This window comes from Acinonyx jubatus, chromosome A1 (genome assembly GCF_027475565.1).
Source record: "Acinonyx jubatus isolate Ajub_Pintada_27869175 chromosome A1, VMU_Ajub_asm_v1.0, whole genome shotgun sequence".
Lineage (NCBI taxonomy): Eukaryota > Metazoa > Chordata > Mammalia > Carnivora > Felidae > Acinonyx > Acinonyx jubatus.
Genome location: NC_069380.1, coordinates 135403158 through 135428410, shown reverse-complemented (window position 1 = coordinate 135428410; position 25253 = coordinate 135403158). Strand labels below are relative to the sequence as shown.

The window sequence follows — 25253 nt, the reverse complement described above, 5'->3', positions numbered from 1 at the left end:
TACGAAAACCCAGGTGTGAACCCAGCCTGAATCTCTGAAGCACCATGGCATTTCATATTTTTGCACAGCAGAGCTGAGCCAAAAGTAACTTCCAGTCCCATTACAAACTTGCTGTGCAAGTGGAGGAAGACATGCTCATTTGATAGCTGGGGAGTGACCCTTATAGGGTCCCTGGGGACCCAGTATCAGTGGCGCTCACCGCTTCCTCTTCCCTGGATGCAACAATATATTAAGAGAGAGAAAAAAAGAGGACGCTGGCTCTTTTCATGATTTTCCTTTTTAATTTTTGTTGAAAATGGAACTGTGTTCTCTTGATCCTTCAAACAAATGGAGGGGAAGTGGAAGCCCAAAAGTTTCTCTTAGGTTCCCCAGAGAGGGTTACTGTGTTTGTAGTGTGATGTGGGAAAAGTCCTTGGGTATCTGCTGCATTGTCACGTCGCACCAGAGTGATTTGCAGTAGGAAGTGTGGGATGAATACAATTTTTATGTAAGAGAAAGTGATGGGGCTACAGTCTTTGAATCAAAAATCTCCATTTGCCTTTCCTGTCTACGACGTGCTTTCCCTGACCACTGCCCACACCGCCCCCCATCTTTATTAGATGATGAAAGAAACACAAGGATACTCTCTGAACTTGACCCAAAGAGTAAGTCCAGCCAGAAACTCTTTGTTATTCAGAATGCACTTGGGTAGGGAAGGGGAGACAGGAGGGAGCTTCGAAGGACGTGCCGGGGAGATCACAGAAGCATTGCAAAGGGGGCTATTAAAGTTACTGGCATTGCACCTGAAGAATCATTTTAAACTGATGTTTGAAATACGCATTGTGAGTTTTCACATGGCAGATCTTAATAAACAAATGGTCTTTGGAAGGAAAATGAAGAGCTACATTAAGAGACATCTAAAAGGATTATAAAGATACTTCTTTCATTTTAGCAATTCATCATTTTAAGCATGCTGGCAAATAATTTTGTTTCTTCTTCCAGAAAGTAGTAATAATGAAACTGTTCTCCAACCTTGTCAGAAGAGGGGATGGATGAGGCAAAACCTATTAATCATTCTGGACCTGCAGAAATGATAGCTGTGTCATTTGCCACTGTTGAAGGACAGCTTCCCTTCCAACCTGTAGCAAGTCTAGCAAAGAAAACAGCTTCTTGTACAGTGGCAGGTTATCCAAAGCAGGATAATACTTAAAATCTTCAGCTGTGGCTTTACAAGACTGTATATACAGAGCATTGAGTCAACTGCCTCTTCTCCTTAAAAACCAACATAAAATAAGAGAAATATTAAATCCCCAGCAATAGCAAAGTCTTCAAAGGAAAAAAAAAAAAGCAAAATCAAAGCAAGGCTATGCAGAGACTTAGAAACGGATAATTACAATGCCAGCCTCTGAGGGGACATTCAATAAACATCATTGAGAATAATGATGCATCTCTATGAAGCAAACACCACGGACAGGGTCTAATCCCCTCAGAAGTCACTCAAAGCCCCTATCTGAGACGCAGATGATTTTGTGGATTTCAAAGAGCTTGTCTTTCCAAAAGCTCTGCATGCCTCCACACTGTTAATCCCCTTACCTTCCTGCAGGGACACTTCACTTTTGATCTCAGGTTTATCTAATCAAATCATGCTTCTTATTCAGACTGTTAGCTCTCTGAGCAAAGGGCTTGGCCACCACCACATCATCTCCAAGTTTTTAGACAAACCTGAGATTGGATGTGACCACTATCTCTGTTTCTCCTTGGGATACTGTAAGAAAGGTAGAAGATTGACACACGAATTTACAAGGAAGATCCTTCAGAGTGACCTGTACAAAATGCTGCTGTTCGAAAATATGTATGTTTCCATTATGGTTAGTTGAAGCTCTACAGAGAAGGTGAGGCTTCCAGAATGGTGGTGCAGGGATCCCACTGAAACCTCATCCCTGAGAGACATGTATTAAGCTAGTAAAAATTAGCAAAGACAATCATACAAAATCTCTGGAGAATGATTAAAGGGCTGACAACAATTTATGAAATAGTTTTTCATCAAAACCTACAGGAACTCAGTAGGAACAGCAGAAGGCTGGCTGCACCCATCCCACCTACCCAGATCCATGCTGTGGCAGGCTGAGGTAACCTTGACGGCCAAACAGCAATTCCCATTTCCCTAGCTCTGTGCAAACCTACAGGTGGGTGGCCAGAAGGGGGTCCCCCCACCAAGCCCCTGCTTGGTAAGGAGGAATGGGGTGGGGCAGCTGGTGAGTGCAACGCCTCCTTTCCCCACAGCCTGTGCTATTCCAGGGGACATGGAAGCCAAGCAGCAGCTCCCATCTCCCCTGGTTCCTGGTGGAGGAAAGCCGTTCAAGGCCAGATGAACAGCTGGTGAACACTGGCAGCTCCCACTTCCCTTGCCTCTGTGCTACGCAAGCCCTATTCACTGGGAGGTGGTAGGAGCTGGTGGTAACATTGATATGACACTGCAAGTGTAATGAATCGATTCACAGGTTTGACGACATATTCTTTTTATTGTGATAAATATACATAACATAGACATGACCATTTTAATGATTTTAAAGTGTGTAATTCGGTGGCATGAAGTTCATTCATACCTATCACCACTTATCTATTTCCAGAAATGTTTCATACAGAAGCTCTGTACCCACTAAACACTAACTCTCCACTGTCCGTACTCCTAGCCCCTGGTAACCTACATTTTGCTTTCTGGATCCATGAATTTGACTACTCTAGATGCCATCATATAAGTGGAATTATACAAAATTTGCCCTTTGTATCTGGCTTACTTTATGCAGCATTAATATTTTCAAGGTTTGTCCATTTTGTAGCATGTGTCAAAACTTCATTCCTTTTTAAGGCTAAATAGTATTCCATTGAACGTATAGAATAGACCACATTTCATTTATCCATTCACCTGTCTTGTAATGAGCAGCTAGCTGTGTTGTTTTTACCTCTTGGCTATTGAGAACAATGCTGCCAGGAACAGTGGGTGGAAAGATCTACCTGAGTCCCTACTTTTAATTCTTTGGGGTATATACTTAAAAGTGGAATTGCTGGGTCATATGCTAATTCTATGTTTAACTTTTTGAGGGACAGACTGTTTTCCACAATAGCTGCACCAGTTTACATTCCCATCAGCAATGCACAAAGGTTCCAATTTCTCCACATCCTCTCCAACACTAGTTATTTTCCATTTTTTGGATAACAGTCATTCTAATGAGTATGAAGCGGTATTTCATTGTGATCATAATTTTTAAATTAACACATTTAAATTCCTTCATCTGTTCAGCTGGTAATGCTGAGATCCATATTCAGTTTTATAGTCTCCTTGTTTTTTTTTTCTTTCTTATGAATATAAACACAGAAAATAAAGGATGACCCGGAGCTTTTTCTTTGTAAATAGAAACTGAAAAGCCCAGTGATTTATGTGGCTTTTATTCCTGTTGTCTTGCCATTGTTTTGTACCTCCTATCCTTCAAAGGGTGAGGACTCTGTTTGAATTTTGAAAGGAAGTCTTTATTCCAGTTGTTTTACTCCAGTTTACCAGTCTATTTTCTTTTTTGGCCTCAGATCCTATTTTCCCTTGACCCTGAGTTGTCAGATGTCCTAACAGCTAGAGTCAGCTGGCTGTACCCTTGGGTGGCCCTTGTAAAACTTGTACCAAAGAGACTGAGGTTGGTCTTTCCTGGGACTTGTCTGTAAACAGTAGGGAGAAATGCATCTTCCATTTGGGTGGGGGCAGGGAGGGTGGTGACGCACACGCACACAGCAGGAGTGGGAGGAACATACATCCAGCCATGACGCAAGTTGCTGGGAACTATATTCTTGTCCAGGGTTGCAAATTTTAAACTGTAAAAACTTCCCCCAAACCAAAAAACCTCTATAAGACATTTGTTTGTTTGGAGAGCAAGAACCAATGTGGCTAGTTTAGTACTAATGTCAGTTAAGTTTAGTGATAAAAGCCTCCACTGAGCCTGTAAGACTATGGAACAGTGTTCGTTCATCAAAACCTTGATCCTCACTCTTAAATTAAAAATGGGTCTGTGGTATTTGTCAACCATTATTTTCCCATTTGAACTAAAAAAGGGGGAGGATATCAACAACTTCAATCATTCAGTGAATGTTTATTGAGCACCTGCTATGTGGCAGGCACTGTGCTCACCAGAATGAGCATTACAGACACAGTCACTGTCCTAAATAAGCTTGTGAGGCCATTATATATAAAGGGCATGGATATGAGGACCCTAATAAACAACAATACATCCAATATATGGAAAGTTTCCAAATTATAAGCAGAATAATTAAGTTCCTGTTGAGATAATGATTCTAGAATTCTACTTATGTTAATTAATTATATGCAATATTAATTCATTATATATAATATTATACACATATATAGATAATATTAACAACTAGTACAATTGTTGCTTAAATGCCTTCAGTGGTATTGGTAGGGGTTGCCACTTCCCTCCACCCCAATTTTAAATATCTTCCCTGGCACTAGAAATTTCTTTTCTGGGGCTTTACAAGGTAACAGTGGAGAAAGACTTGACTGCTAAGTAGAAGTACCATGCAGCATGGTCCTGCCCTCCAGGAGTTTGTTTCTATTTATCTAAGCAATGAAGAATATAACATTTCTCTTGGCCTCTCACAAGGTGCATGGTTTAAGAAGGAATTTTAAGAGTCGAGTCTTTCTACTAAACTAAAAAATTTTCAAAGCCTTCCCATCTTTAAGTCTGATCCTTAGGGAGCTCAGACATGTCCAGGAGATTGAATTATTACTGTTAGTTGTCTGAAGATGCAGGATGATTTATCTGAGACATTGCCCTCCTCACCCTCCACCCCCAGTAAGCTTGTAGAGAATCCACACTAGAGTACACGTCTCTCAATAGCAGCCCTGTGATTATTTCACTCTGCCCTATTCAAGCTGACATTCCTGGAAGAACCACATTTCCCTTTCAATTACTCCAGGTCATTGTGGGCTTGGGATATGGCAGCGCTGAGTGGTTCTAGTCAAAGAACATGGTGTCAGTACAGACTCCACATGAATCCTGGCTCTGCCACCTGTTAGCTGTGTGACCTTGGACACAACCTTTCTGAGCCAGTTTCCTATCTACCCGATGGAGACGATGTAGAGTGGTGGTGACAAGCACAAGCTCCGGGCTCGGGAAGCTCTGGGATCCAGTCATGGTTCCCTCTTATACTGGCAGTGTCACCTAGGGGAAATTATTCTCCATCCCTAAGCTGCAGTTTTCTCACCTACAGAATTGAGATTCACATAGCCTCCGCCTCGAAGAATTGTGAGATTAAAACGGGATAATGCACATAAACGCCTAAAGCAAAATAAGCACTTGATACACGTCAGCTCCTTACTACAGTGACCATATGGAAATGTGCCCACAGAAGGGCCTGACACACAGTTTGACTTGCAGATCATGTCGGCTTCTCTCCCCCATCCTCCGCGACTGAACTGAACACAAATGTGGGATCATTACTACTATTTTGGGAGTGCTGGCATAAGGTTAGGGAGAATTCTCCCATACCTGCCCTCCTTTCCTTGCCTTCTCCCCTGGTTTCCCCATACAACACATCACTCTTCCCAGTGACAGACACACATGCCTCTTTGCCATGTAATCCAATCAGCTCCAGGGCCATCGGAGTCTTGGCCAAAGTTGACTAGAATTTGCATTCTTTGAAAGGGAGCTGCATCAAAGGGCATCTGGAGGGAAAGTACCTCCCCAACTGTGACAGACAATCAAGCAGAATGACAGAGCCAGGTGCACTTACTGATATTCCCAGCGCTGGCACCAAATTACAGCCCATTAATGCCAACTTCTGAGAAAGTCTCAGATTTATGTTGCTTCCAGTACATTTAGCGAGGATAACTTTTAACTTCTAAAGGAAGAACAATTTAGCAAGCAGACAGCACTGGCTTTTAAGGTTTGTATTACACAAGGCCAACACCTGAATTTGAGGCCAGGCCTGTGGTATGGCAGAAGACAGCAGTGTTTTTCAAACTACAGGTCGCGACCCATTAATGGTTCATGAAATCAAGTGGGTTAAGACCAGTATTTTTACAAAAAGAAATAGACTAGAATAGAAAAGATCTATTCCAGAATATTGCGCATATAGGGCCACATGCTTTTGGTGATATTTTTAAAGAAAGATATATATAGATAGATGGATACTTGGATAGATTACAAGGTAAATGTTTTTTCTTACTATTGGTCATTGTCAAAATAGTTTGAAAGCCACTGAAGTACTAGATGTATGGCAATACATACGTGCATTTTAACAAAACAAATGAAAACACCCAGTCTGGATTAAAGAATTAAATGAAGATAATGGGAAACCCAAGTCATTCAGCCAATACCTTCTGTTCATAATGGCGTAATTCTCCTTTATCACAAACAGTGTGTTGGGGGTGGGGGGTGGGAGAAAGGGAAGGAAGGAGACAGGGCAGCGGTGGGAGGGAGGGAAGACTACTAAAGAGTGTCTTCACAGCTTCAGTGACCTCAGACAGTTCCTTCCCCTGGTAACTAGAGCTGTATCAGTGAGGAAGAAAAACTAGCTGATTGGATTCAGCTCCTGTGGGTCCCAGTTAGCGGGTAGACTTGATTTTCAGTTCCTGAAGAGTAAAGACCGAGTCTTAGTTCTTTTGAGTCTCTCACAGTGTCCCATCACAATAAGTGTTTGAGAACCTTGTATTAACCTGAGAGTCTGTGCAGGACATGGTGGGGGACTTGTTGAGATAGGTCTCTATTAATGTCTTGATATAACTCACCCATAATGTTTTCAGGTATGTTCTCCAAGCTCACATAAAGTGCCCTTTGTGTGAGGAGTGCAGTAGGATCTCCAGGCAGTATATAGGGGAGAAAGGTTCCGGCATTTAGGTGAGAACCATGGGTAGAGAGATAGAGCATAAAGGGCCAAGCAACTACAGATCAGTGCCCACCAACGAATGAGAAGCCTGGCTATCAGCAATTCCAACTCTAGGGTGTAGTTCTACATTTTGATCTGTGTGAATACATATGACTCTAAAGGGTCATGCCAGCTTCAGAAACTCTCATAAGGTTGACTGAGGTGATCACAGCTCAACTGCTCCCTAGGCCCAAACTTGGCTCTGCCCTTTCTGTTCCTCAGGTTGTTAAAATATTGGTTATTTACTGTAATGAATTATTCCCAAACTTCGCAGCTCAAAGCAACAATAAGCATTATCATCTTCTAAGTCTAGAATTCAGGAACAGCTAATCTGGGTTATTCTGGCTGATGGTCCTCTCATGAGTTTGTGGTCCGCATGTCAGTTATGGTCAACATGTCGGGCAGAGTCTGGGGCAGGACGCATCTAGTTGAAAAGACGGGCTGTGCTTACCACGCCTGAGGCAGTGAGAACAGTGCTGAGGGGTGGGGCTACAACTAAGCCATATCAGAACAAGGGCATCTTTTCTGTTCCAGAGACCTAGTGAGGAGAAAATTCTACTACCCAGATCAATGTCCCCTCTGGCTGTGGCTGTGGTCCGTTTTCTTTCGTTATGTCTACTCTGGGCATGGAGAATATATGCTTATTATTTACCAAGTATCCTTTTTAAACTTAGAGATTAATGCTTTTGCTCCCTTTTCCTTGATGGAGCTAAATAATCTCATTCCTATTGTATCTTTTTCCTTCACCCTTCTTTTCATTATTTCCCTATTTGCATGGATGAAATGGGAATACAGCCTGGAACTCTGAATTGTATTCCCTTGCAATCACTGGTATATATTAAATTGCTGGAGTCAGGCCGTATCTTTATGTGCTCTGTCCTCCACCACCATCACAGCCCCTGCAAACATCTTCCCCACCCTTCTCTGCATCTTTCACAACATGCCTTAATCATCAGTAAACTAATTTAGTTGTGGAAGGAAATGGTGCCAAGAAGTGGTTTGAGGAGTCTCGCCTTTCCACAGCCACTGCCCCGATTTCCATCAACTTCAGAGCTGCCCCCAAATAAATGTGCAATCCAACTAAATCTAGCTTCAGTTAGTCCTCCTAGCCCCTTCTACCGACAATGTTTTCATTCCCAAGACCATCCTACATGGACGTTCAGGAGAGGCTACTGGTTCAGATACACTGTACAAGAAACCATCCCTCTGCCTTTTCAGCTTCTAATCACTGAGGGGAGCATTCTGGGAGAAAGTCTCTAGATTTGTACTTTGCCAGTAGGTTAAGAGAATGAAGGATGTTTGTGTAAAACCAGGGCCTCTTATTCAGTCTATACAGTGCCTTCCACCCAGGCTGCCCTCCCCACACCCTAGGGAGTCAGTCAGTCATATGAGAGAGCTCCAGTTTCCCAGTCTCACGCAGGGCAAAATGACCTTTCCTTCCTCTCGCCTTTTCTCCTCTTTTCTTCTGTTCTTGAATCCCTGGACCATGAACTTGGCTTCCCCTGTTTGACTCTTAGCATTCTCTTATACAGATGTTATTTTGTCATCAGCTCCCTCACATGCAAGTACCCCAGAAACCCCTTTGCCTAGTAAGTGCCAGAGCCTGGGAACCATCCGTGGCTGCTTGCTTGGCCATTGTCAAATACTGTCACTTCATTAAAGACAGGTGAAAGGAAGGGAAACTGAGTCATGGGGAAGTTTCAAATTTCCAGATGAGTATGTCTCTGAAACTAAAAGGGCATCCCATCGACAGGTTCCAATGTAAACTTCGAATGGGGCTCTCAACTCCTCGAGGTACTGTGGTTTTTTAAGAGTCACCAACTTCTGTAAGTCTTTTTGGTGTTGATAACTCCAAGCCTTTTGGGGGTTGATAACACCTGTGTATGATATTTAGGATTATTTGTGTGTCCTGCTTTAATTTCAAATATAGTCCCTGGAAGCCAGAAGTTTTAAAAAATAATCTCCCAGTTCTACTGTCACTCTGATTTGTTAAGCAGGGGAGATCTCCAGGATAATAGGAGAAACTTCATTTGCAGAAAAACATCAGGAATTTTGTTCTTTTCTATTTACCATGTTTCTCCTTAATCTTGTATTTCCAATCACTATCACCACCTCCAAAGACTTTGTCTTTGAATCAATGGTTCTAAGAATTGCTCTTACTCCTCCAACATCCATATGCCCAACAATTTGCTATGTGGAATGTGTGCTTTGTGGAGCTTAGCCACAGTGAGGGACAAGGAGATGACTGTACCTAGCCTGTCCTGGTCCCTTTAGAACTGAGTTGTCTGCTTTGAACAATGTTTGACAAGGGAAGTCTCCCTTCAGTCAACTACCACATGGCAGCAAATGGTAAAATTAGAAGAAACGTTCATATGTCTGATTCTAAATTTTTTTTAATGTTTATTTATTCTTGAGAGAGAGAGACAGACAGAGCGTGAACAGAGGAAGGGCAGAAAGAGCACGCAGGCATGAGAGGGAGAAAGAGAGAGAGAGAGAGACAGAATCTGAAGCAGACTCCAAGCTCTGAGATGTCAGCACAGAGCCCAAAGCAGGGCTCAAACCCATGAACCATGAGATCATGGCCTGAGCCACCCAGGGGCCCCATCATATCTCTGATTCTAGATAGGCATCACAATAATTTTTTTATCCCTCCTTGTTGAAGATTCTGTCTTTAAAGGAAGATGGTCCTGAGAAGTGACCAGCTAGCTACATGGCTGCCATAAATTCCTGGCAAAAGTTGAGGACCACTTGTGGAGCTTTAAAGGAACACATTTAATAGGATAAAGATAAATTACATTCCTGAAATGATGGGAATGGAGGAAAAGTCTAAGAAAAACTATAATATCAAATATTATAAATGGTATACTAGGTATAAGTAAGAAAGATGAAACAGAGTAGCAGGAAGTCCAGAGTCAGCACTCTCATGGAGGAGTTATTAATGTTATTGAGGAGACAGCTCATAATTTTCAAAAAGAAATAATGGGAAAGGTTCAGGAACAATATTTATGATTCCCAATGTCCGATAAGCTCAAAACATGATTGTTTGAGTAATTCAATATTTTAATATGAGATAAATTCATTTGTTTGTGCATAACTCTTCTAAAAGATTTGGGATCACAAGGTAAATAGAATCTCAGAGGTATTATTAAAATTGGCACAGAGATTACCGGTATTCCTGAGACTTACACTGTTCAGATACCTGTGGGAAGTCTTCTGCTGCTAAAAGCAGAGCATCTCATAAATTCCTAATACCCCTTGTTAACAACACCATTTTTTTCAGAAGCAGATGGATCAGTAAAGCCAATACTGACTAATGCTTAATTCTAAGAAAAAAAGGTAGAATGTATTGGTAAAGCAGAAGTGAGGTCCACCTTGGGAAATAGTAACTAGTGGGCATTTGCTGTTCTCGAGAGTTCTATTCATCCCACTACAGGTAAATGCATCCTGATTCCCTATGGAGTGATTACATCCCCCCCACCCCCCACAACTGAGTACAGTCTTATTGCATATGTCAGTCAGGGTTTCCTGCCTGCTCCTAGCTAAGGGATAGGTGTCAGACATAGTTAGACCAGTCAGATACACTGTCTCTCCTAAAATTTTTGGTCTTAAGTAGATTGACACACGGAGAGAATAATTCCTGCTGAGTGAACTCTTGGAACCACCTTGGTTCTGTCTGCTGGTTCCAAATCTTCTCATCAGTTTCAACCTTCAACTCTTCCAACAAGTTCCATTTTTGTTTAACTTAGCCACCATCTATTTCTACAGCTACTAAGCTAATAGCCGTGTTAAGTTTGACATCCGTATACCCCTTATTGAATATGACTCTCCATATCATCTTTGTGATAACCCAGAGTAAAACAGAGGGAATAGTAAGGCATCTATGTGATATTTCAAAAACTCGAAGAAGAGACAGGTATGTTGATATAGCTCCAAGTCTATATGTAAGTGGCTTATGACTCTACCAAAACAACAAATCTGAAAATATGATTTTAAAAAATGACCTTGGTATAAAAGAAAAGAGAGAGGAATGTAAGGAAGCAAATGAGTGCATAATGGGCCACTTCAATGAAATATGATTGTGAAAGATAACACACACACACACACACACACACACACACACACACACAGGATCAGAGAATAGTACATTACTAAGGGGAAAGAGAAAGGTTGGTATAAAAGAGTTAGAATTATAGCTGGAAGGCTGGACACAAGAAAAAAAAAATGAATCAAAGCAATGGAAAAAATCAGGAAGCATCAAAAGGGTCTTTTGTTGGATATGACCAGAGCAACATGACCAGAACAATGTACTGAGTCTGATGTTCTAACAAATGATGGTGGTGGAGGGGTTTGGAGAGTGGAGAACTTCCTCACAACTCTTGCTTCCATCTTCTCTATGAAAGTGAAAGATCTTCAAAGCTGAAAGTGTGGAACAAACAATGGTTAAGAGGTGACTGAAGTCCAAGATAGGAGCTGAGATAGTAAGGGAACAGGAAGCCTCTGTTAAAGACTTCATTCTTCAGACCTGGATGGATTCTCTCCCAAGGTGTTGAGAGAGCCAACCAAAGAAATTACAGAATTACTGCCAGTAATTTTTGGAAAATCAAAAAGAATGGAAAAGGTGCTTGAAAAATTGGAAATGGAAAAATGACTATATTCCTGAAAGGAGGGAGAGTAGTATAATTTGGGCTTTGGAAACTACAATTGTCAACTTAATGTGAACATTGGTTATTTAGGAATTACCAGACAGATTACATTTGCAGGTAGTACAATGTTCATCACAACTTAAACAGGTGAAGCCTCTCATGCTATTTATCAGTATAAGATGGAGAACCAGACTAAAGGACACTAACATGTGGATTTCCAACTGGCTAAAAACTGCTATCCAATGAATTTTGAATGATGAATCAGTAGCCTTCTGGAGGGCAGAATCTGGGGCTACGTGGCAGGAACCTGTTCTTGCTCATCCTACACAACATTTTATCAACGAAGCACAGAAGTCACTTTGTAGCTGACAGAGCTAGAAGGAATACAAAATATACTGGATTTATAGTGAGTCTAAAAATAATCTCTATGGATCATTTATGTACAGAAATGTATGGACATTTTTGAAAGATGTTTATCAAGGGTATGGACAGATATTCATAATGATTAACTTTGGGTAAGTAGCATAATAAAATTTTTAATGTTCTTATTTTTGTTTATATCTTATGAATTTTTTTGGTAATGAAGAAGTATTCCTTTCAAAATAAGGAAAAAATAATAGAGATTTATTTCAAAAAGAAAAAAACAATCCATTGACTGGAACAATATACAAACACACCAGATGAAAGTTAACATGAGTAACTGAAAAGCCCTCTGTCAAAGTAAGAAGATTTTACAGAAGCATAAAATGGAGGGAAGATGGGTCTGAGAATGGTTTAGTTGAAAATATTCGGAAGTCTTGGGTCCAAAGTCAATATGTGCCATAAGGGTAAACTGATGCGATCACAGGCAGTATTAATAGAATATAAAAGTCAGAAAGAAATGAAGTGATGGTGCCAGTGAATTGTGGCCAGACCTCATACGGAGCACCATGTCTAGTTTTAAGCTCTGTACACTAAATGAGTATTGATGGCCTAGAGAGAGGTCAGAGGAGGGTCAGCTGAACAGTGACAGATTTGAAGACCATGTTACCTACGAACATGTGGCCCATGTTGATTGTTCTAGGTCAGAGAAGATTTAAGGGATGATGGCTCTCATAGCCTCAGCTTGGTCAGTATTCAGACAGGACAGAGCAGAGTCCACAGACATGATAAACCCACCATCGAGTGGCTGCGATTGCAGAGATTTCTAGCAGCTGGAGGCTCAGGAAGGAAGATGGAGAACAGGAACACCTTGCAGATGATGACAACAGGCAGAGATTCGGGAAAACTGGTAGTATCAGGGTTATCTCAGAGCAAAGAGTGGGAGCCCAGTCATACTCTGGAACTTAGAAAGAGCTGTTCAGTTCCTGAGGCATTGGGGTGCCATGTGGGCAACAAATGAGAGAACTCAAAAATGCAGATCAAGAGTAAGATTTAGTTAGCACCAACTAGTGGTCCTCAAAATGTAGTTTTCAGACTACCAGCACCAACATCACCTAGGAACCTGTTAGAAATGCACATACTCGGGCCAAGTCAAGGCCTGTTAAATTCATTAGAAACATCTGGCAATCTATGTGTGGACAGACCCACTGTGATTCTAATGTATGCTCAAGTTTGAGGACCACTGGCTTAGTGATGAAGCATGTGAACTGTAGAGCCAGAATGCCTGGGTTTAAATCCCAGCTCTGCAGGATCTAGCTCTGTGATCTCAATTTCCTCACCTGTAAAATGGGAATAAAAATAGTACCTACCTAATAGGGTGGTTCCCAGGATTAAATGGGGCATGCACTCGTGTATCACCCTGACTGACCTGCAGTGAGGGGAAGCCAGCAGCTCCAGCTGCGGACATTGGGGAACTCAAGGAACCAGGTCGGGGAGTGTAAAAGCTGGCTCTAAATGTTTGAATGCTGCACTGCCCTATCCCACATTACTCCTAAAAAGCAAAACTAAGGCTAAAGGACAAACTATAGAATGTTTTTGATTTAAGATAAGGAAGAACTTTAAAAGCTGTTAGAACTGTCCAGGGATGGAATGAACCACCTCCAAAAGAAGCAGGCTCTTTCCTGCTGTGCACGTGTAGTCTGAGACAAGGTCATCATTTGCAAGAGATACCCTGAAACAGATTGCTTAATTGGAAGGGAAGTTCAAGTCTCAATGATTCCCTCCACTTTTTAGAATCTAGGAGTCTAGATCTTTGGGCATTTAGACATGCAATAGGCCCCTGCCTTCTCCCCTTAGGAATGCAGTTGCTATTAGCATAAATGCTCCCACCCCACCACCCCACTACTTTCTTCTGGCTCATATTTATTTCCGTTTTGGAATCCAGATGTGACCTGATTTTGAATCTGGCACGGATTAATATGCAACAAGAGGAGTTATTGTTATATTAATTTTTGCCTTTTTGTTTTTTCCTCCTTACTCTAGACTTTTGGAAAGAGACAAAAGGGGATTTTATCCCCTTCTCCCCACAAATAGGAGTTAACATTGGTTTTATATGCCTTAGTAATGCCACACACACACACAGAGAGAGAGAGAGAGAGAGAGAGAAAGAAAGAGAGAGAGAGAGAGATTAAGAGAGAAGGAAATCTTCACTACTAGGAAGGCAGCTCCAAAGAGCCCTTATTTTCAAGTGCCTGGGGATTGTCCTGCATGGAGAAAGCATTTTGTGTTTCAAAGATAAAAGAGGAGAGTATGTCTGATTGGGTTCATTGGTTTCCAGAATACTAGGAGAGAGGTAGGGCTTGTGGGTTGTCATGGAGCAGGGTCTGACCTGCAGGACCTATGTGATACCTGCAGAGACCAGATGCCAAATGACTCTGCTGGCCTTCAGAGTAGAGCTGGGAACTCATGTCCAGGCTCTAGTGAAGGCACAGATCTGCTGAAACCTGTCTAGAGTGGCCTCACCAGCAAACAGAGGGCCAGTCCACAACAACAGCAGTATGTGGGAAAAGGTGCAGTGATATTGAGGTAACCAGTGGGAAGTGATAACAGATGAGTTTCCTGTCCCCTACACACACACACACACACACACACACACACACACACACCTTTGGAAACCCATCTATAAGAAGCCACTGTCCAAGTGCAAGCCAAAGAAATGACAGACATTAGAAGTTTCTACATGATGTAGATGGGGGACATTTTTCTTATTTCTAGGAGAATCAGAACAAGTTTTATACCGACTGGGTTTATTAATACAAGGTCAATCATCTGAAGTCATACTCCATGAGTTAACAATTATACGGTTGCTGAATAAATTAAAAATCGATTTGTTTTAACAAAAGTACAAGTCGATAAAATTTCCTACAAAAAGAAAACAAGCACCATAATCTCAAAACAAGGTTATATAATCATAAGCAATGGCAGTTAGCAGCTCATAGAAAAGTTACTTATAAATGAGTCAGCCAAGACTGGATTCTATGATGACAAGACACAGAGAAAGAGCATACTTGACAACTTTTAATAAAACTTTACTCAAACTAAGTTTTATTTTCTCAGAATCTTCAAAATATCTGATCTGAAAATTTTTTTTAAAGTTTATTTATTTATCTTGAGAGAGACAGAGACAGCATGAGTGGGGGAGGGACAGAGAGAAAGGGAGAGAGAGAGAATCCCAAGCAGGCTCTATGCTGCCAGCAGAGAGCCTGATGTGGGGCTCAAGCCCACAAAGCCATGAGATCATGACCTGAGCTGAAACCAAGAGTCAGATGCTCAACTGACTGAGCCACCCAGGCACCCCAATCTGAACACTTTTTTAAATCTTTGTTTGTATAAAAGCTTTATACTCAAAGCCTTATGCCAATACATCAAAGTTTCTCTTTTCCTCAACGTTCCTACTATTAAAACCTTCTGATCTTTGGTTCCATTTTAATTTCTGAATTAAAAAACCTGAGGGCTTTTAATTTTCAGTTCTAGAGGGGCCATGGAGAACATGATATCACATTACTGTTTATACTCTTGGGAAATGTAGGACATTACAGTTAGGACATTAGAATTATCTACCATATATAAAATATCTTTTAAAAATGTTCATAGACCTAGCAGTTCTAAGGAAATTATTGGACAGGTACATAGAGATGTAAGTACAAAGAAGTTTTTTTAGTAGTTAAAAGAAGAAAACAATTTAAATATTTAATAAGAGATTGGCTAAGCAAATCTAGGTATATTCCATTAAATGGAATGTTGTGCAGACACTGAATAAAGATGATGGAAATGTGCACCAACATAAAAAAGTATTCAAATTATATTGTGAAATTTAAAAAGTAAGTTACTAAACACCTTGCACTGCACAGCATTGCATAGGTCCAGAAGGTTACACACCAAAATGTTTACCGAGCTTACAGGGCTTCATGGTAGGATCAGAGGCTTCTTCAATACATTTATTCTTCCTGTTTCCTTCTTTGTATTCTCTAATGGGGCTACGAGAAACATGTCTTCCTCATGTAATTAATAATTAAAGGAACACGAGATGAAAGAAAAACTAATACTTTTACTTCCCATGATGAAGAAACACTCCTTTAGCCCCATGTCACTTCCAGCTTCTACCCCATCTCCCATTTCCATTTAGAGCCAATCTTATCCCACTGCTTCTGCATCAGTCCCTCTCTTCTCTTGAGTTCCCTCCCTGTACCCTACCAACAACTCCACAGTCAGGGTCACTATTCACCTCTGCATCGCCCCTTCCCCTGGCCTCCTCCTACTCTCTCCTCAAGCTTGGACAGAGCCCATCACAACCGCCTTCTTCCAACATTTTCTCACTCGGTGCCAGTAGACCTCTCCCTCTCCTCTCTCATCCCTGCTCACTGACAGCTCCTCCTCGTTATCCCCTGCTGATGCCTCCTCATCTCCCCAACCTCAGATGCCCAAATTAGTATCTCCCCTAAATTCCAGACCTCAACAGTCAACTGCGTTTTCTACATTTCCACTCGGATATCTAAAAGATATCTCAAACTAATACACCTAAAAAAGAAAAAAATGCATAAAATAAAAAGCTCTCAATTTCCTTCCACTGCTTCCAAGTTGTTAATACTCGACTCTCCTATCTATTAGCAAATCTTGACAGCTCTGCCCTCAAAATCTCATGAATCTGACCCTGTCCCAACCAGTTCTATCTACCACTACTGCCTCAGGCCGAGCCGCACCATCTGTCTCTGGGTAGAAAGTTTGCAAAAGCCTCCTGTGTTCAGCGTGTCCCAGGCATCCTGACCTCCTTGCTGCTTCTCGAACAAGCCACCTTCACCCTGGACCCCTGGCCCTTTGTATTTGCTATTTCCCCTGCCTAGAATATTCTCCCCCCACATATCCCACAGGTTATTCTCCCACTTTCTTTTGGTTTCTGCTCAAACGTCCTTTATCAGAGGGGCCTTTCCTGACCACCCTGCCCCATCCCACCTTCATCTCCTTTTGTCTTGCCTTATTCTGCCCTAGTTTGTCCACAGTACCTATTGCCATCTAACATATTACATATGTGTTTGCTATTGTCTGGCTGTCCCCACAAATCATAAGCCCCACGAGTGCAGGGATTTGTTTTGCTTGCTGTTGCACTGCCAGCACCAAGAAGAGCAAAACCCGAGTCAGGGTAAGTACTCAGTAAATATTTGTGGAAAGAATCACTTGCCTAATCTAAGGAGCTCTTGTTACATTCTCTGAATTCTTAAACACCTTTGGGGTAGAGGAGTGAGGTGATGTTTGAGCATGGCGGGGTAAGGAAAGGAGCTGTAGCCGCTTCTCCTGGGAGTCTCAGTCAACTGCAGAGATGTTGGAGTGACAAGCAGAGCATGAAACAATGGAAACTGCTTAGAAATGTTCCAGAACTTCCAATCTATGTGGGGACCTCTTGGCCTTGACGTTAGTCCCTGATGTTTCCCATTGAACAGTTTGGCTTAAAAAGGGTAGGAAGGAAAAACTACTCTCGGGCAGCAGCTAGATCATAAAGGAAGATGAACTCAATTCCATGAACACCCCAGACAAGAAGAGCCAAGGTGTCTGGCTCTTGTTCCTCTGCTCCTCTTTGGGGTAGCTACACTTCTACAACCCCCATGTCCTGATTCTAGTTCCCTTCGTCCAGCCTTGCTCCCCTGAATTCCCTATGAAGCACCTGGGTTAGACCTAACACCAGAAAGCATCCTTCCCCCTCCTTCCTAACTCACAACCTTGTCTAACATGACACCCAGCATCTTGGTGGACAATGTCTGTCTCATTTGGAGAACAAGTATCTGGAAATTATTTCAAGTGTTCAACAAAGTTGCAAAATGCCTCGCATCTCTTACAGTGCCTGCGGGGCCTTTCTGTCATCCCTTTAGTAATGTGGGGAGGTAAAATACAAAGCAGAGTCCAGTGATGGGAACTTAAAGGCAGCCTCTGCCTTTGATTTGCCCGAGTCTCTGATATTGTGAGCTGAGGGCTGGGGGCTAGGAACAAGGTTCTGTTTTTGCCTCACTTATCTGCAAGTGAACATGAACAAACTGCTTCGTCTCTTTCTGAAGATCCTATAGGCTGTTATATACTTAAGGCAGTATTGTCTTTTGGTCTGAATCTTGGATGTGTTCATATATCGCTTTACTGGAAAATCTGTTTGGACACAGACCTAGGAAGCTGCCTTACCTGAGGAAGAGTAAACTCTAGCACTTGTGGCATATTTCAGAGCCCAAGATGAGAACACTGCCAGGCACGGTAATTTTATTATGCTATTCCGTGAGAAAAATTTTCCCTATCTTACTTTTGACTTTATGTAATGCTGACGGTGCTGATGTGGTTAATTTCAAAGAGAGTACTCGTGCACTCATTCTGTTATCATTAAACTCACACACACACACACTTATATACAGAACACCTACCATCGGCCTCACGCTGGGCTGGATTTGGGGATACAAAGCAGAGAAGAAAAGGCCTTCTGTATGTTGCCCATCCAGCAATATGAATTACTAAACTGGGGGACCAGAAGGCAGAATCTGTGGGATTTTTTGCTGGATTTTTTAGTTGCATCATGCTGGGATGCAAGTTCAAGAATTCAGGAGAGCAAATATTCAGAAAAATGTTAAAAAAAAAATAGACACTGTTGTGAACAGCAACTCTCAGCTTGCATGTAAGAGGCCATTAGTACATAATTCCATTCAGTTTCTAGAATATTTATTGAACACTTGCTGATGTGTACGAGACCCTCCTTAACAGTGGTTGTCACCAAGTGGTAAGGTTAGAGAAGGTTTTAGTATTTTTTGTTTGCTTTTCTAGTTTCCAAATTTCTTACAGTAAACATGCATTGCCTTTGGAATTAGAGGAAAATGTTACTTATTAGATTTAAATTCTCACTACAAGCAAAAGTGTTATGATACAGGCCCTCATTTATTATTATGAGAGTGTACATTGATAGACACTTTCTGGAAAATATTTAACAAAGTAACCGATGCTTACAATGCCACACATCTGAGCCAGCCTCTGCCCGTTTGCCCCCAAGTCACTTCTGTCTTTGCTCGGTCTGTTCTGAATTGCAGAGGGCTGGCTCCTCCCTGTGAGTCATGTGTTTTAGACTCCCTGGTCCCTTGCCTTTGGGAGATACTAATCAGAAGCTGGGGGGTGGGAAGAAAGGAGAAGGCAGGCTCCTCTCCCTCTTTTTTCCTTGGGTGGTACTTCCAAAATCCATTGCTAGGGATCTACCTCCTACCCAACAGCCTGACTGCAGTTCTAGGTTCCGTCAGGGGCTCACAGGGGTAGTAGTGGCCTCAACCCTAAACGCTGGGTTGCCTCATTTGCCCTGAGTGGCTCCACAGTTACTTCTAGAACCTATATAAACATTTTTTTTGCACGAATCTCCCACTGTTATATACATATTTTTGTTTTCCAGATTAGACTCTGATCGACATTCCATTGGACCCACCACTCACTTCTGGTAATCTATCACAGAGAAATAATCAGAGACTATGACACCAAAGATTTGTATAAAAGAATGTTCACTGTAGCATTATCATTTGGAAAAAACTAGAAACAACATAAATGTCCAGCAGTAAGTGTTATGGGTTTGGACTATGTGCCCCAAGAATATATGTTCAGGTCCCAATCCCTGGTAGCTATGAATGTGACCATATTTGGAAATAGGGTCTTTACAGGTATAATTAAGTTCAGATTAGCCACACTCAATTAAAGTGGGCCCTACTCCAATGAATGGTGTCCTTATAAGAAGAGGGAAATACGGAGACAGATGCACAGGAGAGAAGGCCATGTGAGGGTGGAGGTGAAGACTGAAGGGACGCAGCTGCACGCCAAGGAATGCCAAGGATTGCTAGACACCACTGGAAGCTACAAGAAGAGTCTTCAGTGGGAGCATGAATGTGCCAACACACAGGTTTTAGACTTCTAACCTTCATAACAGTGAGAGAATTTCTGTCATTTTAAGCCACCTAGTTTGTGGTATTTGTTTAGTAGTCTGAGAATAAGTGTTTTAGAAGAACTAAATGTTCTATTAAATATATATATATAAATTTGTGTATATATATATATACACAAATATATATATTTGTATATTTGTATATATATATATATACACAAATTTATATATAATATATATATACAAAAATATATATAATATATATAAATTTGTGTATATATATACACAAATATAGATATTTGTGTGTATATATATATATATACACAAATTTTTATATATGTGTGTATACACACACACACACACACACACACACAATATATATTCAAAAAGTAACATAGAGACGCCTAGGTGGCTCAGTTGGTTAAGTGTCCGACTTTGGCTCAGGTCATGATCTCACAGTTTGTGGGTTCAAGCCCCGCATCGGGCTCTGTGCTGACAGCTCAGAGCCTGGAGCCTGCTTCAGATTCTGTGTCTCCCTCTCTCTCTGCCCCTCCCCCACTCATGCTTTGTCTCTCTCTCTAAAATAAAAAAACATTAAAAAAATTTTTTTTAAGTAGCATAAAATGTAATGAGAGAGCTTATTTAAAATCCATGTTCCCCCTGCAAAATGAATGTTCCTGAGCCCTAGATATTCTGATGCAATGAGTCTGGCTTAGAAGACAGTAATATGTTTTAGAAATCTTAGCCATCATCAGGTGGCAGGCCGCCCAGCTACCTGTGGCTGAGGTCAATCACAGTTGGTCCTTAATCATGTTCCCTGAAATATAGTTTAAATTGAGAGACAGAGAGAGAGAAGAAGAGGCCACTTTTCTTGGTTTCCACTCTTAAGTAGGCTCAAACTTCAATGGAGTCTTAATTTCTGGCTAATTAACCTGTCAATCTCACTTAGAAGAATTAGTTTCCTTCAATCAGAATTGAGAAGATAGCAATGAAGCCGAAGAGGTGTTTGTCAACTTGCAGAAAGTCTTAAACACAGCTCTCCTGATCCTGAATTATAGAAATCAAACCTAGCTAACTTAAACATAACCAAGTAAGTAACTAACAAATAAATAAGGAAATCCCAGGAAGAGCTGGACAACCAGCCTGAAGGAGGGCTGGACTCAAGGCAGATTGGGTCATTAGCATTAGCAACAGTTCCAGAAGACTACCCTAGCTCAACAGCATGTACTCCTGAAATCTGTACTTCTCAGTTCAAACTTCCAAATCCTTCAGAGACAAATCTTATTGGCCCCATTTAGCTCAGGTGTCCCCTGTACCAATCAACTATGCCTAACAAAGAATAGAGTTGTGTAATTTGGACATGGGAGTTCAGAGCCCAACCATGTGATGGGGCCAGTTCGCTGAGAAGGAAAACAAGAGAGTGAAAACTGCCCCAAGAAGCTGCTACTCTCCTGACTCCCTTTCCCAGCTCCTACCCTTAGTCCTTCTGTGAGAACAGATCTCAAACCTTCTCCTAGGATAGACCATTTCTGTCTTCCTTGCCCAGTCCACATTCCATTCCAAGCCAACCTATTTCTGAAATGCCTCTTGAGTCCTCTTTCTCACAGTTCTCATCCATGTCAAATTTGGATTCTTGTTCATTTTGCATGCTTAAGCACTCCTGTGAAATCCCCTCTCTGAAGGGGATTCCTTTAGGATCAATGAGATAATACTGCTCTTTAGGTAAATGATACCAGGAAATCAGAACCTGTAAGTCTTGGTTTGAGATATTTTTCTAGTGGCAGTGATGGTCACGGTGAGTCACCCATACTAGTTTCCCTTGTGACCACTGTCACACGTCGGAAAGCAAATTGACTGACTGGGGGGTATAGTCTTTGACTATATACCCTGCAAAACAGGACTTTTCCCAGAAGGAAGGCTGGGTGGCCAGTGCAGGGAGTGAAAAGTTAACCCAGGCACAATAGCACCTAAATGAAATGAGTTATCCGTTGTTTTTTGTTTTTGTTTTTTCACATACAAATTTTCTAGTTATCTTTTTAAATTTAAATTTTAGGGAGACAGAGAGCACAAGCAGGGGAGAGGGGCAGGGTGGGGAGAGGGAGAGAGAGAGAGACAGACAGAGAGAGAGAGAGAGAGAGAGAGAGAGAGAGAATCTTAAGCAGGCTCCATGCTCAGCACAGAGTTCAACGTGGGGCTCCACCCCATGACCCTGGGATCATGACCTGATCCCAGGTCATGAGTCAGACACTCAACCAACTGAGCCACCCAGGTGCCCCAAGTTATCAGTTTTGAAAATGACATGTCTATACCAAGTTAACTCTCTTGCCCCCAATCTCACTCTCAAGGGTGAGCCAACCACACTGTTAAAAATCAAAGCCGTTTCCATGGGCAGGTTCATACTTGATTCTTTCTCCACAGAAAATACCCTAGCTACCACATCATCAAACATTAGCTCTAACAATACAGCTCTTAAGAGTCATGTCAAAGTGCCACAAAACCCACATATGTTGTCCTCTGAATTGAATTTTTAGAAAAAACATAATGGAAATGTTTAGCCTACACTAACTGAGTGCCTTTGGGGCCAGTTATATAACCTCTCTGTGACTGTTTTCTCATCAGTAAGATGGTATAATAATAGTCCCTCCTCAGGGGATTGTTGAGATGATTAAATAAGTGTAAAAAAATTGGAGCAGTTCCTGGCATGTGGTAAGTGCTCAATAAATGTTAGCCATTATAACCATTTCCTGACACCCTCAGGTAAAGTTTGATGGGCCTAGTCTCTCCAAAAGCATCCTGCACTGTAAATGTTAGCTTATGTCTTTTTCCACCCATAGATGAGGGCATCAGGTAGGAGCCCCTTCATGCTCCCGAGGAGCCAATGATGTTGGATGCATGTGTGAATGGTTGCTAGGGAACAGGGCGCGTCATCAGGACTGGGATGCAATAGAAAGAACTATGACCCCAAGCTTCGTTAGCCCATGAGAAGAGTGCATGTGTTCATTGCAGGGGTTGCCAAAAGGTCAGAAGGAGAGAGTGGAGAGGACTGGTTGGAGTTTTTTGTGACGTTGGGCAAGTTGTTCAGCTGTGCTCAGGCTCAGCGTCTGATCCAAAAGCCTGGAATAAGGGTCCAAGAGTTCATATTTCTAACAAGTTCGGGGGATGATGCTAAAGATATTGTTCCGGGAACCACACTTGGAGGACCTCTTATTTGCATCTTCCCTCTTCTAAAAGCCTGGTCTCCACTATGGTCACTTAGAAAAAGGATCTCTATCTATCAGTTAATTAATTCAGCTATAGTGGGAAGAACCTGGACTTTGGAGGCAGGTTCATAGACCCTGCCATTTGATGCTGAACAAGAATCTTCACTTCTCTCAGCCACAATTTCCTCATCTGTAAAATGGGAATACTAATCCCTACCTCATATAATTAAATAATGTGGGTAATGGGCCTAGACCATATTAAGTATTCAATGAATATCAATCTCTTTAACTCCCTTTCCAAACAGGCTGATAACCACCCAAAGTGTTAACCCTTCCAGGAATGCCCAAGATGATAAGAGCAATTACTTACATTTATACAAGTCTTTACATTCATAAAATGAGTTAATAAACATCAACCTTTTATTTTTATTTTTTAAGATTTTTTTAAGTTTATTTATTTTGAGAGAGACAAAGATAGCACGTGTTGGGGAGGGGCAGAGACAGAGGGAGAGAGAAAATCCTAAGAAGACTCCGGGCTGCCAGTGCAGAGCCCAACCTGGGCCTTGAACTCACGAAACCGTGAGATCATGACCTGAGCTGAAACCAAGAGCTGAACACTTAACCGACTGAACCACCCACATACTCCACATCATCTTCTGAAGGAAGCCTGATATCTACATTTTTAACAAACACCCAAGATAATTTTCATATGTGCCAAAAGTTTGAGAACAACCTGAAAGATAGCATCATCAATCCAATTTTTTAGATGAGAAATGAGGTCATAGAGGTTAAGTGACTTTCCACAATAACCCAATGACAATCCTAAACCTCTGGCTTAATACAGTTCAGACATCAGGGACTGGAAAGTGGGGCAGATGTTTTTGAATAGAAAAAAAGTATTCTTGGCATCACCATGTGATGCCATGTGATTTGCAGGGGGATTTGGGGGACTGAAAGGTCAGTTCACATTCGATATTGTCCGAGTATATGGCACCTCTATTCTTAAGGTAAGGAAGGAAGCACCTGATCCAGGTGTTCTGTGGCCTTTCAGTTCTCAATGGCTGACCAAGTGCCAGTTGGCTTTCGGGAATGAAATACGTAATGACCTTGCCGGCAGACAAGCTTCCTCCTTTTCTATTCCTCCTTCAACCGCTCAAGTCTTAATAAGGGAAGGATGCAGTTGCTCCTAAATGTGGAAAAATCTTAAAAATCTGGAAAAACCTTAACTCAGGAAAGAACAAATCTTGGCTTGGAGCTTCATTAGTGGGTATGGCCAGCAGCCAACACACCACCAGTTGGGTTATTTGTACTGCAAAAGGAAATAATTTACTTGAAAGCTACCTCCTTTCAGCTTCGTCAAATCCAAAATGTCACTGAAACCAAAAGCGAGAGTTGAAATTAATGGAACAAAATATTTAGTACACATCCAATGGCTTCATAAAAGCAAAATTTCTTGCCCTTATCCATATTAAAGTCTCACTGGTTAAGTGGCCATTTTTAATCGAGACTGAGCCACTTCTCTCTCTGACCATCCCATCCCAGAACATCACTTGCTTTTGGAAACTCCTCTTGTGTTCATATGTAAGGAGTAGTGCCTGAGGCTACTCTGAAAATTTTTTTGTGTGTATTTATTTTGAGTAAAGGATCCTTGAGAATGAAACCTAACTATGGACAAGGGTACTGTAACTAGCCATGAGAGAAATTAATACCCAATTGGTATGGAGTTTGACAACTGGAAGTATTTTTTTTATACTTAAGGATATTTTAACCTCCATGGTTGTGGCAGCAAAATCATGCAAGCGAAAAATTTCCCCAAGGGGTTTGGGAGGGAAATCCCACTTTCTCATAAAAAATACAGTTTATATCTTTTTGCTTCAAATTAGAAACAGAACACGGTTTTTATTTATGCTGAGATCGCAAGAATTCACAATAAGCCTCACTGGGACTATGCCACCTATAACTCAGCAGGAAGATGAGCTGTTTTTGGAAAAGAGCTTGAATAGTGTCACCTATACTAGACTGTGAAATATTTTAGGGTTCAAATCCACTTTTTACCCTCCTTTTACAGATGACTATGAGCCTAGATTATAGTGGGCAGTAATGACTTGTGGAGGAACCAGTGACTGTAAAACAGACCATTTTTGCTTTATAGACAAGGCTAAAGTGTGGTGTTCACAGACTATGATGGAATCAAATCAG

General features: G+C 41.5%; 1 protein-coding gene across 2 annotated transcripts in view; it reads right to left on the bottom strand.

The window, feature by feature from the left end:
- The window catches only part of PTCD2 (pentatricopeptide repeat domain 2), a 113879-nt gene that overhangs the window by 7638 nt on the left and 80988 nt on the right, over positions 1–25253 (bottom strand). The window lies entirely within an intron of this gene.